At 36.5% G+C, this 19,171-nt stretch overlaps 1 long non-coding RNA gene across 1 annotated transcript in view; it reads right to left on the reverse strand.

The window, feature by feature from the left end:
• The window catches only part of LOC131918828 (uncharacterized), a 30,507-nt gene extending 15,786 nt beyond the window's left edge, over positions 1 to 14,721 (reverse strand). Inside the window, exon 1 of the long non-coding RNA XR_009381097.1 lies at positions 14,571 to 14,721. This is a non-coding gene — a long non-coding RNA (uncharacterized LOC131918828). The remainder of the gene's footprint in view (positions 1 to 14,570) is intronic.
• Between the last annotated feature and the right edge of the window lie 4,450 nt (positions 14,722 to 19,171).

Genomic DNA, 19,171 nt, shown 5'->3' on the forward strand with positions numbered 1-19,171 from the left:
AGGGATTTTATGCATTCTGTGCCCTTCAGTAACCAAACACCTTTAAAAATAAATCTATTTTAGCAAAAAATCCAGAGAACTTTTCTATCCTGTTTTAAACAAAATATTCCATAAACCAAAGGTCTACATCCCTGTAGAGTTGGCGAAACAGCCAAAACAAAACACTGAATAGTGATCTCAAGGTTTCTTGTAACAAAGCAGAAGAAAGTCTGAGCTTAATGTGAATCTGATAACACAGTTAATGTATTTGCATCTCCAGCATCATTTTAAAAACATCTGAATTTTGAAATAGCTTATTATTTGCAGGTATTTGAATAGCAAATATTTTTATGTGCTTGTGAGATGAATGCCACAGACAGAGTTGTCAAAAAGCTGGGTTCCTTATAGCTTACGTGTACAGATTTATGTTTTCCTAGAGGTAAATGTGCAGCAAGAAATTGCATTTCCCAGTGTTATGAAGAGGTACAGTCATATGACTGAGTCTGAAGTGAGGGAACTTGAACAGAATTTCTCTGTAACACTATGAAGCTCACCCTACAAGAAACACCTTCACATTTTCCTGTTCCATTCTCTTCCTTCTCCTATAATCCTCATCAATGTCCAAGTAAACTTGAGCAGCCCTGTGTCCAAAATGACATTTTATTCATGGGTCACTGCTTAACTATCTGAAGATAAGACCTCTTCCTTTTAGTTCCACCCCAAATTATGAGTAATGCTACAGTGGAATCTTATATGAGCAAAAAATAAAGATGTACTATAATATATAGTTTAATTTCAAATATTCGATATTGAGTCTGTTTTACGTCGCCCTAGATTGGGCCAGTCAGGTAGAACTGGCTATGCTGTTTACCTCATAAGAGATCTTTCTCTGGATGGTCTTGATTCACGAGCAAAAATGAAAATATAAAAGCTGGGATCAGGAGATGGCTCAGTAGTTAAAGTATTTTGTATGCAAGTACAAGAACCAGACTTTGGATCTCCAGAACACTTGTATATGATGAGTGCACAGTGTGGCCCACCTGTAATTTCACTCTTTTTTTTTTATAAATAACTTTTTTTATTAAGAGATTTTTCTATTCATTTTACATACCAACCACAGATCTCCCTCTTCTCCCTCCTCCGCCCCTCAGCCTTTCCCCCAAAACACCCCCCATTCCCACCTCCTCCAAGGCAAGGTCTCCCATGGGAGGTCAGCAGAGCCTGTTACATTCAGTTGAGGCAGATCCAAGCCCCTCCTTCCTGCACCAAGGCTGCGCAAAGTGTCCCACCATAGGCACTAGGCTCCAAAAAGCCGGCTCATGCACTAGGGACAGGTTCTGATCCCACTGCCTGAGGGGCCACTAAGCAGTTCCAGCCAAACAGTTGTCTCGCCTGTCCAGAAGGCCCAGTTCAGTACCATGGGGGCTCCTCAGCTATCCAGTCTAGGGCTACATCTACTTCATGCACAAATGGAGATGAAGAATCCTGGACTTGGATTTTCCCTGTGATTTTAACACACTCAGATAAGAGTCATCTCTGCATTCAGGCAACTCACATGAAGATTCTCTATCAAATGGAACATCATTTTGTTCCCCAAAGAGACTTGAGGGTCTATCATGCCTACATGGACCAAGTGAAATACACCCTCAGGGGTCTTCTACCCTTGGAGAATGTCAAATTTTGTCACCAAATCTCCATTAGCGTCAAATATAATTTCACTTCCATCAGGAGTCTTGAACGGCACCTTCCTGAGGGCTTGAAGCAGCTGACAAAAGAAGGGAGACATTGTACACCAGCCAGGGCAGGTCTGGAGTCTTGTCCAAAGTACGACATATCATTCACCTCTGCAATGATACGGAATCATTTCAACCATGGACTGGCCCCATTGGGCATGAGGAAGATCAAGGACCTGTGATATTTTCAGGGACTCACAAATATGTTTTAGCTTTAATAAAGTAATAATACACAAAAAATTAAAAGAGTCTGTTTTAGCAGCCCATATTGTGCTAACAAACATGGAAGCAATAAGAGCCTCATATGTTATTTTTAATATTTTTAATGCACAAATTTATTGAGTCCTTACCTGAATGTTATCCTTCTTATCATTTTGTAATGATTATATACTTATAAAGTACAGAAGAAAGCACAGAACACACTAACCTATAATTTCATGTTTCTACATATATTAAGAAAACTACTATGTAAGACCTAATGTTTAAGACTGGATGATTTAAATAATGACACTTATAATCCTTGTCAGTTATGCCCTTATTCTGCTTAAGGACAAAACAGCTATCCAATTCAGTTTAACATAACATGAAAATGATGACAAATTACATTATCAATAAAGCATTTTTAAAAGGAAGGGGGAAGATGGTCACATATAAATGGTAGGGAGACTGGACAGGTGGCTCAGTGGTTAAGAATGCTTGTTGCTCTAGCAGAGGCCCTGGGTGCAATTCCCAGCACCTACAGGCAGCTCACATATGAATAGCAAGTTCAGTACATGGCAGCTTGTGAGGAGAGAAAATCGGGAAGCTATTTTGATGAGCCAATAATTAAACAGGAAAATAATGCTTACTTTCCTTTCAGGGAAGTGGATAGAGTATTCCCAGGAGCAGAAGTGAAGGGCCAGGAACTGGCTGAAGTGTTGGAGAAAATCAGAAAGAGTCAGATTAGAAAAAGTCAAGATACTTCGGCATCAGCAGTGACCAACAACAGACTGAAGGAACTTCTCTCAGTACAAGAAAGGAATGTAGCTGAAGGCTTTGAGCAAGACAGATTACATTCTAATGTTCTTAAGAAAGTGAATTTTTTGGTAAAGAGAGACTACAGAGTTAAAGTCGTGAGAAACTCGAGAACTTGAATGAAAGTTACTACATGGCATCTGTAAACTGGCACATTTTTTGTTCTTAATGTTGTTGTTGTTATATTAAACAGATATAACTTTATTTTGCAAGGTATTTTGACAAAAAAAGTAGATTTCAAGAAGGATTAATTAGAATTGGGGAAAAATCATCAGCCATATTTTTACTACCCTAAATTAAGCAAAAAGCTGCTAAAATAATTATAAATCTGTAGTCAAATTTTAATTTTTGCCTTATCTATTGCATGTCAATGTTTCTATAATTCTAGAATATGATAAGTGATAATTAAGAATCTTGTGAACCAAACAATTAAATAAATGCACATGGGAACACTTCCACAGTTATTTGCTTATTAAGAATGGTGTTTACTGTAATGACATTGTTATTCCTCATTTATTAACAATGTGTAAAATACACCAATTAAAGATAATTATTTCAGCATCAACTGTCCAGAAATTCCATTTTGTATGGACATATGCTCTGTATTATGACAAATGTCTGTCTAATGAGAAAACACATTTTGGGTAAGGAAATTGGAAAATATCTTATGGTCCCATTAGTAGCAATTAAAGACAAATCTCAACATTTTAGTAAAAACTACCATACGATATATTTCTATTGACATCATTGTCAGCAATCTTTGGGTAGTTTATAACAAAGTCATAGAAAAAAAAATACTTAAACTAGATGAACCACCCAATGTCCAGCTTTTATAGGCCTAGCTTGTATTGTTCCAGTCTCTTGATACTTATCCACATAGTTTGCTTTGGGACTCTGCTCCTTACCACTTCATTATTGCCTCTCATTTGAAGATGAGCAGTCTCAGATTTTAATGCCAACTTTGGACAAAATTTTATCTACCATATTCCCTGTTGTTTTATCTTTGGCCCAGTGGCTGTGCCTTAATCTACTGCTATCTCAGCCAACAATTGCAGCTCTGCAGTTACCAATTGGCTTCTAGCAGAAGCCTGGCCACTCAGGCCACAGTCTGGTGAGAATTCTGTTCCTGCAGGCACTGGCCATGTCACTGTCGCTAAAGGTATAGCTATAACTGAATCTCTACTTTTCTAATCATGAATAAGACTTGAGATTCAAAGACTGGGGTGAAAACCTGTGAACTCAGAGAGTCTGAGTAGCAGCTAGCTATCCCTCTCTCCTTGCTGGCATCCATGGAAGATTTCCTCTCTGCCAAACCAGAAAAACCTGCATTCCTCAAAACCCCACCCTACTATTTCCTGAGACTTTCTATCTCTCCCAGATGCCCTCCGAAGCTCTACGATTATTTTCTGTCAACTAGTTGTTTTTTTGTTTTGTTTTTGTTTTTGTTTTGCTAACAAAGACTCCTGACACAAGGTTAATTTTATTTAATTAACACAAATGCAAACTCGGGGTTCACAGCGTGTTAGAATATTCCCTAACAATTCCCTATGCATACAAAATGTTTCCTCTATTTTTCTGCATTAATTTTCCTCTCTTAAGCTCTATGTGCTCATTAGAAATTAGAAACTATAAAAAACAGCAACAGTCATGAGCATTTGCTTTTATCCCTGAGATCGTGCTATCCTAGAAAGCGACTAAGTCTACTGGATAACAATTTTCACAGCAAACTCTTAAATGGAAATGGACACTGAGATCATCCACTAGGGGGGCAAAGAATTTGAAGGCAGAGTGAAATTCAATGAAGGCATCCAGAAGCATATATCCTATGAAAACAGAGAAAACTTGATTGGCTTCTGCTAGCTACTATGCCATGGTTTTCTGGAATAAAAATTATATGCAATATGAGACATGGATATTTAAAAAGATACTCGTGTTGGACACTTATGTAATATGATCCTTTGGAAGAGGTGATGAATTAGTCATGGTGCTCAACCAAAGCACACTTGACTTAAGGGCTGTCTGTCCCTCTATATGAAAAATACTACCTAAGTCTTTTAATTTGCAACTTAAGTAACACAACCTATGTCCATTCAGTATCTTCAGAGGTGTAGCTTGCTTCTTTTAGTTCGTGGTCCTTGCAAAATCACTGAACCTGTTTCCATTTCCTCTTCCACAATGCCTTTGTTTAACAAACAGATTGGAGATGATTTAGGAGGCTTTGTTGAGGCTGGGGAGACCACACAACAGCTAAGGGCCCTTGATGCTCTTCAGAGACCTGAATTTGGTTCCCAGCACTTCTGTCAAGGAGCTAAGAACCCCTTTTAACTCTAGATTCAGAGGATATAGTGCCCTCTGCTGGCCTTTGCAGTACCTGCATGCACATACACACATGCCCACACAGTCTTTTTTTTTCTTTTTTCTTTTTTTTTTAAGTTATTAAAGTATATTGTAGTATTTAAAACTATGTCCAAAGAAACATATACAACAAATAAGTTTGGGGACTCAATTTCCTTAAAAACCTTTTCTTGTTTTAGCCAAGTTCCTCTTTGCTTCCAGTAGGGGGTGGGGGGTGGGGAATGAAGATGGAAACAATGTGTTTATTTCCTTGAGGGCTTTAAAGTCCACACAGCCAAGTTGGGGAAATTTTTATTCACAACTTCTAAATCAATATTTCAAACCTCATGGTAAAGTCTATATGAAATTTTCATTAATCACACTCATTTATAGTGTGTATTTAAAATGTTCCCTACATACTGGATGGAAACAAAATAAGTAATGCTGGGAAAAGGATGGGGTTGACGGCATGTGATGGCCTATGAGAGACGTCTGTCTTGGTGAGCACAGATGAAAGTGCACTTTTGTCATCTCTCTCTAATTTTTCATCTAACCAATTCATGATGACTCAAGCCTGGCAGCCTGGAACAGCAACTTGCCTGAAGAAATTTACTGATATCAACATAAATATAAAGAGAAAACATACTTTATCTTCATAGAGAACTAAAGGCTGTGTGATTAGTAATTCAATCATGAAGCCAAAAAAAATAATCAACCAACAGAGATGAATGGCAATTGGACATTGGAAATTGAAGTCATCCAATTTTAACAGCTCTGTCTCTGATCAAGTGGCTGTCATAGTAAGTGACAGCAGCACGTGGATTCATAAAGAGCATGTCATGTGACTTTCTTCTGTAAGAGGCACTAGCAAATTTCTGTTGACGATTAAGAAATTTAGTAGAGATTTAAATAAACACAGACAAAACACCCTAAAAGGTGATGGGAGCTATTATTAGTGCAAAGGCTAGTAGGCAAAAATGAAAAAAATGTTTTTGATAAAAATACTAAAATCTAAATAAAGCTTTGTATTTGTAATAGCGAGGAAGAGGCTTAACTATAAAATTGGGGAGGGAATCCAAAATCCCATAGAAAATGACAAAAAATTTAAAAAACTCACTAAGTGACAGTGAGAGTCACAGGGAAGGAAATTAGAATGGGAGGAATGAAAATTAAAAGGAAAGTTGTAATTTTAACACATTTCCCAAATGGAACAGTAATCCCATAACATCAATATTTATTTATTCTTGTATATCAAATATATTGTTCTCTTATAGTAACATGTCACTTCAAATGCAAGGGACGCCTTATAACTGTTGGAAGAAACACAAAGAAGCCAATACCAAGCTACTGTGAGCTGTTTCCTCTGTAATTCTAACTTTAGAACAATTCCTACAGAGCATCATTAATAAAACATGATAATTTAACATTTTTGGTGATGTGCTTCTAGTCATTAATGAATAAAGCAACGAAGAAGTTCCAGGAAAGAAAAATGAGTTTTTAAATCTCTAATCCTTTTCTGTAACATTTGTTTTGTTTTATTTTATTTTATTTGTGTATGTGTGCAATGATTGTTGAGGATATCAATCCCCCACACAGCCTTCTAATTCTTCTATACTCCAGGTTCCCCTAGCAACATATCCCAGTCCTAACTCTATGTCCTCTTAATTCTTTCTTTCCTTCCTTCCTCCCTTCCTTCCTTCTTCCTTCCTCCCTTCCTTCCTTCCTTCCTTCCTTCCTTTTTCTTTCTCTTTTAAATCCTACAATGGGCAATGTAGCTCTAGCTAGCCTCATACTCACTGTGCAGCTAAGGATGACATTAACAGTCCCCGTTAGTTCTGCCCTTATGGCTGCATTCCCTGGAGCATGGGCAGCCTTCCCATGGCTGTACTCCCAAAGAAATACGATTATCCCTCACCCATCAGCCATCAAATGCCTGTAGCTCCTCAGCCACTGGTGGGGCCTCACAAGTACCTCTCTTATTCGTGTTGGAATTTTGACTGATTTGATCTTATTCTGTTGTGGCTTTGTGAGTGCAATGGCCATGTCATGTCCAGAAGAACATTTCACAGAACTCCTCTATCCTCAGGATCCTGCATCTTTTTCTTCCCCTATTCTATAATGTCCCAAGAGCCTGAGAGCGTGATAGATATTTGATGCCCCATACATGGCTGAGCATCCACAGTAACCTGCTCCCAGTTATGACTTTCTGCATTAACTGCAGCAAAAATTAAGCATGCCTAAGCAAGGTTGAAAGTAGCACAGATCGATAGGCATAAGTCATGCTTTTGTCTTTTATGTCCTCAGTTTATTAGGTATACACTATTATTTGTCTATTCTGCTTGGGACTTGTGCCTTCAGGCTTTCCTTAGTTAATACATTTTCAATTGTTTTTCCAAATAAGATTTTTACATTCTTTATATTCTTTCCAGTGTGATTCCCATTAGTTAATCTTTTAAAATAGTTTACTTAACACCCAGACATAAGTATAATGTATTTGGATCAAATCCACCCTTTACTCCCTTCCCTCCTATTCATCCCCTGTTCTACACATCTTCACTTTTCCTCCCATTTTCCAATGCTATCTCTCTATTTTCTTAATTAATCACTGAGTCCATTTACTGCCACTTATATGTGCGTGCATGTGAGATCACTGACTGGAGCACGGGTAGCCTCTCAGGATCCACATCCCAAAAGAAAACTGACTCTCCCTCTCCCAGAAGACATCTATTGCCAATAGCTCCCCAGCCAGAGGTGGGCTTTCCTGCCCTATCCCCATCTATGCTGGGATTTTGGTAGTTTTGATCCTGTACAAGTCCTTTGCATGTGGTCTCAGCTGCTGTGGGTTCATATGGGTAAACGTACCGTTATAGATGGTAAATACTGTTTTATGACAGACATGTGCTCCCTCTAGCTCTTAAAATCATCCCACCTTTCTTATATAATGATCCATGAAGCTTGAAATTAGAGGGTGTGATATAGATACTCCATTTAGAACTAAGTACTCTACCATCTCCTATTCTGTGGATGTTGACTGGTTATATATCTCTGTATCATTCACTATCCACTACAAAAAAGGAGTTTCTATAAGAGATGTATTAATCTTTGTGTATAATAATAATAACTGTGTCCATTTAGCTAAATAGTAATAGTTTCACCACTATGGGCTATCATATAGCCAGTCATAGTTTGGAGGGCCCAGTTAATGGTACCAGGCATGTGTTCCATCATGTGGAATGGTATTTAAATCCAATGAAAAACTTGATTGGCCACTCCCATAAAATTTATGGCATTACTGCACCAGTAGGTATATCTTTACAAGCCGTTACTGAAGTTTACAGAGCTTACAGCTGGGTAAGACTGATAGTGACTTTTCTCCCCTGGTAACATGCACTATGAAAACTAAGCAGTAAGGATGAATTTTTCATACTAGTATAAGCTTCATTTTCTCATGTCTTTTGTATTGGGTATGTGGTGTCTATACCAATAGGATCTCACCATCAAGTTCTGGAGGGTAACCAAGCGCAATGCCAATAAACTGTACTATTTGAGGATTGATGGGTCCACCCTACCCAACCACTCCAAAAGAGGCAACAGACACCTGATACTGAGTCTTTTATTTGATAGCCTGTAATATCTTTGTGAGAAGTTGCCCCCTGTTACAGGGTTAATCCATGTAAACACCTTTTGTATGTATATGTACATATTTAGAAAGCGTCTACAATAGTAGGTTTATATGTGGCATTTTCAAAGATCTTTTTGAAAGATTAATTTTATTATTTATTCATGTGTTTGTGTAGTTTCTGTGTATGTGTACATGCATCAGGTTGGCAGAAGAGGGTGTCCCTTGGACCTGGGGATAAAGACAGTTGTGAGTTTACTGGTGTGGGAACTGGGAAACAAACACTGGTCTTCCAATAACTCAGCAAGTGTTCTTCGCTACTGAGCAGCCTCTTCAGCCCTCTAATTCTTAAGAATATTAGGTAAGTAAATATTCATCTGTCACCAAAGTTAAGTTAAAATTATAAATTCTGTTAAACAAAGCTAATACATAAAAAAGACCAGAAGTGAGAAATAAAGGCAATTAGTCTTTAAATGACAGTGGACTATTGGATTCTTTTGCCAATTGCTTCATTATTTTCTTCAGTATAGACACAGAGTACAGCAGAGAGGAAACACTAATAAAATGAAACCATACAAAACTGTTTGCATTGAAGTTGAATAATTGGAAATATAGTTAAAAAGTAGAATTTAATATAAATTATTCAAAATCAGATATTTACTTTTAATATAGCATAAAAAGTAGTCTATCAACCTATATGATTTAGCAAAGACTGGAAATGCAGGTGAAGAAAAGCAATGAGAATGCAAATCCTAATTCATGTTCTGTTCTCTTACAAAAAGGGAAGCATATGCTCAAATATTACATTAATATATTTAATGACAATTACAGATGGAATCCAGAAGAGGGTTTTGACCTCCCTGTTCTCACAGATTGATAAATACAGATAAATAAATAAATATATATATATATATCAGCAAAACACAAAAGGTAAACAAAATAAGTAAAACCATGTACAATACATTGTCTTCTCAAATAAAAATATGAATTAAGCTATAATATATATATATATATATATATATATATATATATATATATATGGTACTGTGTTAAAAAATCACATTCTACCTGGTGACCAAAATAAATAAAAACATGAAAGTAGCAAGTCAAAAATCTACACTCTCCCAATGTAATACAATAATTACTAAGGCAAGCAAGCTGCAGTTTTAATATGCAACCAAGTAGAAAATGTGGGGGCTGATACCAAACTCTTATCTTTTGATCTCCATATGCACACCATAACATGTACTCATACTCATACATAGAAACAGACATTAATTCGTCAATACAATTAAAAAATTAAAATGATATAAAATAGCAACTCTGATTTTTGGTTGCCCTTATAGGTTCAAATCTGTAGCCAAACAAAGCTATTAACTATAAAGATGAAGGTTTTATAACTGCAGTAAGGACATCAATTTAACGCTAATAATATAAGTCAGCCTGAGAACATTAATAGCACTAATGTAAAATAAGAATGGACGTCAAATATGATTGCTCATGTGCAATCCCAGTGACATGAAGCAGGAGGATTGTAAGTTCAACCATAACCAGGACAGTCATATAACAAGACTATCTCTAAATCACTGCAAAAGGAATAATCGTTCTAATGCTTTTGACATTTTATTCTTTTTAAATGTCTGCCCTTCATAATGTTTACAGCTCTGACTATATATTTTGTTTCCTCTTTGGTGGTCACAGTACATGTATGGCCCATTTTAGTTTGCATTTAAAAACCAATGTTTATAACTCCGATTTTATGTTTTGTTTCTTCTTTGGTGGTCACAGCGCATGTACGGTCCATTTTAGTTTGTGTTTAAATGCTATTGTATGGAGGCTATGTTTTCTTCATTTTCAGCCTTTTTAAAGTTTTTTCATTTCTCAACAGCCTAGAATCAAATCAACTTTCCTAACTATTCCATGGTGCTTGAACAGAAACAAATGTATAATGTGAAAGGAACTAAAAACATTATCACAATGTGTCCTTTAGAAGCATGCCTTCTCTGCACACACCAGCATAGGCAACATCGCTGTGCGTGTTCTTCCTCCAAAGATTAGCACAAGCTGCAAACCTTTAGAATAAACCTCAGTCATGCACAGCCATTTGTATTCAGACTGTGGTGTTTTGATTTTTGATTTTTTGTTTCCTTTTGTTTTTGTCCTTGTACAGATTCCTAGTACTAATTATCATGCAAAAAAAAAGTGAACAGCACAAATGGCATCCAAGTGGGTGAGCTGAGAAACAGGAAATACAAGAATTGTTGAATTTAGAAGCCAGGGTCTTTTCCCTCTGGAGGGCTGCTGTGCATATTGTGCTTAGAAACGCCACACTGTCTCTCACCAGGGAATATCATTCACGATGCATTCGACTTGAGTTCTTTTGTGACTTTGTTTTCTTTACATAATGCGATTTTTCCCCCTCATCTCTAAATCTATTTCCCATGCTTTATGCAACAACTGCATACAGTTGGGTTTATATGACTCAAGTGCTGTGTATTAGAAGGAAAAGGCTCTACCTGCATAATGAGATGAAAACAGATTGCACTGTGTTTGATTTCAGAGTCCACCATAGCACATATTCACTCTAAGCACAGACAGAGAGGCAGAAAATAAAAAACACAAGGATGGAACAGTCTTTTGCCTAACTGATGACAGAGCCATATTTTTAGATTGGAATACACCCTTTAGGTATCTTTATTGGTTTTATGTTGTATCTGTTTGGTGCTCATCTTTGTTGATGTACATGGGCTTTGGAATGTTAACACTAATTGTTTGTAATGCTATTCATGCCATTGTCATATACTCAAAATTGGATTTTCTCTGATTAAACATTCCCTTGAATGTCTATGGGGTAGATACCATAGGTTGCTAAGTATTATTTCCTACTCAGTTCTTGGCTTTCTTATTTGTTTCTCTTTTAAAATGCCTGATTTCCCAGCCTCCTTTACAACATTTAATCATGTGACACAGCAGGAGCCAATGACATAGAAAATAATGTATTATGTACCGCATTTCTCTTCTCCTCTAGCATAAAGCATGGTTGTGACGCCTAGAATAGTCAATGTGTGATTATGAGCCATCAGCAAGAGCAAGAAGGAAGCCTGCCAAGGATCATAAGGCAGAAGGCTGGAGAAAATTGGATCCCTAATGGCATGGCTGAGCTTCAGCAATCCTTATCTCCAGGCACATTAGAGGGAGAAAAAACCCTTTATTTCTCTTAGAAACAGTTGGTCAGATTTTCTGTTATTTGCAGACAAAAATATTCTGGAATGCTTGGTTCCTTCCCTTTTATAATTCCTGTCAATGCTGCTGCTGTTCACTGTGGCTCCTGCTCTACCTTCCTCACAATACACTGGTGCAGGCAATTGCTCTTAATAGTTTTAAATTGTTAGAAACCCTGCTGGCCTCCTTGTCTGTAATTTATACACAAATCAGTTTACTCTTACATCTTGTCTATTCAGATTATTTTTGGTAGGAAGCCCAAGACTGTTCCAGCAAAGAATAACCATTCAAGTGGTCTTTCCAACTCCTAGGTTCATTCTTGTCAAAAAGCTCTTCCACCCAACTTCAGTGTGTATATCCTCTTCCATTTGCAAAGGCAGCTGAACAAATGCCCCAATCATCTCTATTCTGTACCTCATTCTCAGTCAATGCTCTGATTGGATCCTTTGCATCTTTTGACAATACATTTTCCTTGATGCATCACATTGACTAAACACTGGTGTCACATCTACTGGTCTTTCAGTCCTATATCACTATTATCATTAGCACTGTATTATGAGTTGGTGTTATGCAGTCTGTCTTTACCATCTTAATTATTATATTTTATTTCTGTATATACAGTGAAATGAATAACATATATCAGATGCCCAATAAATGGAAAAACTGAATGGAGAAGTAAGTTGAAATTGATTATAACAATGTACATTATCGATTACTGTATCAGCAATGTACTTTTCAAACACCTATATAAAATTCTCAGAGTAAGCTTACATCTGCTCCTAGTTTGTTAATATGGAATCTTCATGCAGAGGTATAGGTAACACCAGTGCCATTCTACTCATGGGTCAGATTAGGTACCAAGAGTAGATGAATCTTGCACATAATGGTAAAATTAAAAATTAAAAACTAAACTTGTAGTTTTATTTTGCATATTTTCTCTGTCACACAAATAGTTCCTTACATTCTACAAAGGAGTATATAAAATGCTCTCTTAACTTCTCTCAGAAGCATCCATCATTTGTTGAAGAGGTTGCTAAAGGTTTTATATTTAATAACATTATTCTTTCATAGCTCCAATATTTACCTAGCATCATTTTAAGAAGCATTCTAGTTTTGAAATTTTTATTCTTATTGGTAGATATGCAAGCTTTAATGATGTGTTATTCAATTATATATTATTGGGTGCAACAAAATATATTTAACTTCTTAACATCTTTGCTGTTAGAAACATTAAAACATATATTATCATAAATTACATGGTATTTCTTGTCTATGTCAGTGTGATAAAATGTTCTCTACATAGTGTTTTTGGTTTGAATTTTTTGTTTTGTTTTGTTTTGCTTACTGTTTATATCTATTCTTCTCGATTTCAGTATTTTTTATTTATTTTGAGAATTTCATTCATACATATTGTATTTACCTCATATTCCTTCCCGCTCTCACCTGCCAACTCTTTTCATGCTCTCCACAAATCCTTCTCAGATCCATGATTTCTTTTGCTATGGTTATTATTGTTATACATATGTACTGAGCCTATTTAGTGTTGCTTTATGTACATGTGTTTAGGGCTGTTTACTTGAGATTGGATAATCTATCAGCATGACTAGTCTTGGAGAAACTCTTGATTCTCCCTCTCTCATTAGCCATTGATTTCCATGTAGCTCTTCATCTAAGGGTGGGATCTTGTAAAAAAAAAAAAAATCCATATCAGCATGTTGACCTAGGTTGTTATGTAGGGCTCGTTTAGGAAACCATATTGTTAATATTTCAGGGGTACACCATCCCTGCCTTGTCTAGAACAAACTACATAATAGTAGGTGTCTTGGCCCTCTGACTCCTACAATCTTTCTGACCTCTTTTCTGATATGTTCTGAGTTTTCACTGTCCAAACTGCTTGTAGGTCAACCAACTAGGGATGGAAACTTAACACTGATTATAAGCATTTTGACCAGTTGAAGACCTCTGTAGTGGCCTCCATTTGTTACAGAAAGAAGCTTCTTTGAGGACCAGTAAAAAACACATTTTTCTGTGGGAATAAGGACTAAGTATTTAGAAAAGTTATAAATTATATTGGCTTAGGAAAATAATAGGCTGTCTCTAGGGTCTATGGCTTCTCCAGCTTTAGGTAGTTGGTAAGGTTTGCAATACTAAGCATGAATTTCCTCATATTAAGTCCAGTTAGACAGCTGTTGTTTACTCCCAAGAGTATAACTCCCAAGATATAAGTGCCATTGTTGCTTTCTTGGAGATATCTTACCAGGCTGGTCATTGTTGAAGTTTGTATGATTTACAGTGGGTCAGAGCTATTGATTGTATTTCATCCTTAGTAGTTTTCATAGCACCTTCTGATACTATGAGAGCTATTCCTCAGGAAGGAGGCTTCCAGCTCATCTCCAGCTAGATTCTTACAAATACAGTATCTGAATTGTGTGACACCTTCAGCAATCAGGTCTTTTCTTCAAGTTCTATGGGCCAAATGACGGCAATTACAACAGCTTGTATTGTTTTGAGAGTCTCTTGGACCCATATGACCAACAATTCAAAGAGATATTTCCTATGGTTGGCACTGGGACTTTTGTTAGTTTATGTACTCTTGGGAAGGAGCATTATCTCCCACTGTGGCATAATTATATTTAAATTATATATGTGTATACACAAATACATCTTACCCCTGTATTTTTAAGTAAGTTCATAATATAATACGTTTTTCTATGGCTTTGAACATCCTTAATGTTACTTATCTCTTCTTCCTTTTCCTCTGCTCCTCCTTCATTTCATCTTCTCCCCTTCATAGCATCTGAATCTTTAGATTTAAATATGTAAGCTTAAATACATACCCAGGAAAGCAGAAAGGGACTATTGTGAGGGAAAGAAGAGAGTTCTAGATTCTAAAGTCCAAAGTCTAGAAAAGAGGGCAATAGTAAGACACAGGTGCATTTCAGTTTAGTAAAGACAGGTATTAAGATTTCTCTGAGGCACACCTGTCATGCCAAAATCCACAATCATGTAGGGATCACAGCAGAACATCAATAAATTTGGTTTGCTCTGTAAGAAATTAAAACACATGATTAAAAACAACTCAAAGGGAAAAGACAACCTTAGAATCCAGCAAAATCCAATGCACAATATTAGATCAATATCCTGATTTATGAGACCTAGCAAGAAACACATTTCTGTTTAAATTGTGAAGAACTTGAAAATATTAGAATCTTTATTTTTTTCTTGCACTTTCAATATTTTATGTAATCATTCCACTAACATTCCTAGTGGATGTTTTCTAGATCCTTAGGAACAGAGGCACCAACTAGAAGCTTATTAGGATTGTAGAAGCTTGTTCTCAATTCCTTAACTGAATAATAATTGTGTATCAACAGTGGATAACAACAGTGGACAAGGACAATGTACACATGCATATTAAACTTTAAAAAATGCCATCCTCAATCAATGAAAGTTTGAAAATTAAAAACCCAGTAACAATGTTTTGTGATATGGTCTGCAAGAGGACTCTAGACAGGAGTGGGCAGTGGCAACAGGCTATTCTCAATGAAAGCCTTGGTTGGAACCTAGAATACCATTATCTCCTAATTATTTGGAGAAAGGGGGCTTCCCTTCCATCAGTTACTGTTTGCAATAGTTGTTACATGTTCATAATAAATAATAGTGACATTATCAACTGTGCTGTTTTTATACTTAATACTTGAAATCCATTCTCATAACGCTGAGTTTACAGCAGAATAATTTACTAATTCAAACCTGACATGTCACTATTGACAATATGTTTACTTCTAAGTGGTTTTCATTTGTAATGCTCTTTTCTATATAATGAAAAAATTATTTTTTATGGATAGAAAATTGCTAGTAAGGTTCATGAACCTTCTACAAGGATGATCCAACATCATGCAAAGAATGCTGAGCAAGCCAGGAAGTGTAGGGTACATTTCCTGATTCTATTTTCACCTAAATACCCATAAAATTAGTTACATAAAAATGTCAGTTTCCAGATCCTTGGGTGATTGGGTAGTGACAGGCAAGAAATTAGAGAAGTCAATTTGCATATATTATTTGCAACCGAGACCATTTTTGACATCTCTAATCGCTCCCTCGGTGTCCCCAGGTGTGCTTGAACAACAGAAAGGGTAAATGGAGGGACAGGAGTGATGATAGCTCCCACCTGCTCTGCCTCTGTTTCAGCAGGGCTCCATGATTATGCTTCTTTAAAAGACAAAGAAGATAGGAAACAGCTGTTTTGAAACATTTAAAACTGCATCCACCCTTGACAAACAAAATAGATTTCCAAAGTGCTTTTTTGGTACCAAGTTAAAAGGTTTTTTGAAATCAGAAAGAAGAAGTTAGTTTTACTCAATTCTTTTTTAGTACTCATGCATTTTCAACCACTCACATATTCTTTATAAATCAAGTTGAGGGAATTCATTGCTTATGAAGAGCAAAATGAATAGCACTTAAAAGAATATGCAGAAAGCAACCAGTGTGAATGCTTTTCAGCCCAGCAGGAGCAGTTTCACTAGCTCTGGCTACAAAGTGGAAGTGGTATACATTAGAAAAAAGCCTTGATCTGTGAACTATATTCCAAAAGTTACCATGTACAAAAGTGGCCCTTGCTCACACCCATATCTTCTGTTTCTCTTACCGGAAGTCAAATTCCTTCATCATGATACAGTGTTGTAGCATGAGATGTATTTGGGATAGAATAAACAGCTGTGAGCCTTTCATTTTTACTTTTGGATTCATTTTATTTTAAGAAATAGTCTTCAGACCCTTCTAAGTTCACTATTTTATAACTACAATGAGATTGTCACCTGCAAAGTCATTGTGATGCAGCAATAAATGAAATGGTGTACCAGGTCACAACTCATCTCTTAAGTTGCCACAACAGTCAATGGAAAGAGAATTATAGGAAGCCATGTGCTTTTAATTTATTTCACATTTTAGTATTAAAAGCAGAAAATAAAAAAATCACAAACTAAAATTAACTAGATCTAAAGACTATACAATTCGATGTATACAATGTAAGCAATTGTGTTGACCGCATTTAGAAGCCTGTACCTGGAAATGGATTAGGGACCACACATTGTTCAATGGGAGATATTGCTGTGCCTGAAGACATGGTTTGTGACTAGTCCAGGCTAAGACTAGTTTTCACTGAGATTTAGTGTCAAGGGTGATGAATAAATTAACTAATAGATATTTGTTATAAGTCTGTCCCTTAAAATCAACTTATGCGTTTCCATGAATATATCATGAAACCAGTTTTAATCATAAATTTTTCTGCCCACTGTTTTTTGTCTATTTTGTTTTATTTTTTTTAACATGAGAAGGAGAATTTAAAACCAGCAAATATGTGGGTTCTTTTGTATTTGTTGCAATATAAAAAAAATCAAAGGCACATATGTTTTTCCAAATGAACTTTACAAAGTAAATAAAGCAAATGAAATGTGTGCTAAGGTTTAACAAAAAAGGCACAATGGTTATATGCAATTATAGTAGTGCAGTCACAGATAATAAATATTATAGCATTTAAAGCTATGTGGTTCTCAATGACAGGCTTTGTCAAAGCTCCAATCATATACAAAATGAAAAATAGTACTGCTGAGGTTTTTAGAATTTCAGAAGGTTTGCACTTTAAAGGGCTTTGAAGCACAGTATTTTAAGGACCAGAAGTTCGTGCAAAGCATAGTTTGTTTGTGTGTTTTCCCACGTCTTCTTTCTCCTCTGTTCCCTTTTCATTCTCTGTAATAGCTGGCTAACATGGTGATAGAGTAAGATCCCAAAGCCAGACAAGAATAAAACAGACAGACCTGAGTGTGATGCTGTATATAGGATTTTGAGAAATTTTCAGCTAATATCACATGAAAAGATTTGAGCAAATAAAAATGGAAAATGTGGGGAGGGGAGGAGAGAAAATGCAGTGAGATAAGTGTGCTGCCTTTGTAAGTGAGGAGGAGTGAATTTGGCGTATATTCTCCCTAACCTTGACACAAGCTGCAGTCATTTTTGAAGAAGGAACCTCAACTGAGAAAATGCCCCCATCAGATTGGCCTGTGATCAAGTCTGTGGTGCATTTTCTTGATTGATAATTTATGTGGGAGGACCCAGCTCACAGTTGGCAGTGCCATCCCTGGACTGGAGTTCCTGTGTACTTCAAGAATATGGGTTGGGCAAGGCTTAGGAAGCAAGCCCGTAAGCCTCAGTCCTCCATGGTATCTGCATAAGTTCTGGCCCTTTTGAGTTCCTATACTGAATCTACTGGACTGTGGTGTAGAACTAACTGTAAGCTGAAATAAACTCTTTCTTATCCAGGCTGCTTTGATCTTGGCATTTTAATCTGAGCAATAGAAACCCTTAGACAGCATGCTTAAGCAAAATGGAGTGAGGAAGAATGGCAGAGAATGGTTTCAGAGACATGTAGTGCCATGGGCCAAATGCAGATTGTAGGCATTTTAGAACTCTTTCTCTTGGGTCAAGTTGTTGAAAGAATTCACTAAGGATCTTCTCCATAGAAGGAGATGGGAATATGGGGTTAAATGGATAAACCCCTATTTTCCTGGGGTTCTGTGGTCTGTAAATGAAAGATACAAGAGTGTCATTGGACTGCCTACAAAGCACTGTTTCCTTCTGTGTATGAATTGGATGTCCAAGGACACAGTCAGAATGTGTGGCAGACTTCTTGAGGCTCTCATAGATGGATAAGTCAAAGCAGCTGAAACACAGGATCAAACTGGAAAGAAATCAGATGTCCTGAAGGGACCAGAAGCAGTATGGGAACTACCCTGGTGTGTCTGAATCCTTTATTTAAATGTATAAAGGCATAAGGAAGCATTCAAATTAAACTTGAAACATATAGTAAAAAGACAAAAGGCATTGGAGCCAAGCCCAGGCCTTGAATGTTGAGTTTGAAGAAGAGAGTTTATTTAATCTCCTTTTAGAAAGCAAATGATAAAGCTGGCTTATAGAAACTTTGTTGTGATTTACTCCAGGGAAATTTCTGGTTTCTATTGCTGTTTCCACCTAGAGAACTGCACTTTTCAAAGTGGATAGAGGTGTTTTCTCCTCTTTTTCTCAGACTTTGTCCAGAATCTAAAACAGAAAGAATTCAGTGAATAGTGACTTAATAAATGAATATATTGAACAGATAGGGTCTCTTTTTAATTCCAGGTATCCACATGATGGGGAAAAAGAACTGGATCAAGATCAGGTTACTAGAAGTAAGAAAAATAAAGAATTTCTCTTTATCCTTAAATGATAAAGAGCT

Source organism: Peromyscus eremicus, chromosome 8b, assembly GCF_949786415.1.
Source record: "Peromyscus eremicus chromosome 8b, PerEre_H2_v1, whole genome shotgun sequence".
Taxonomy (NCBI): Eukaryota; Metazoa; Chordata; class Mammalia; order Rodentia; family Cricetidae; genus Peromyscus; species Peromyscus eremicus.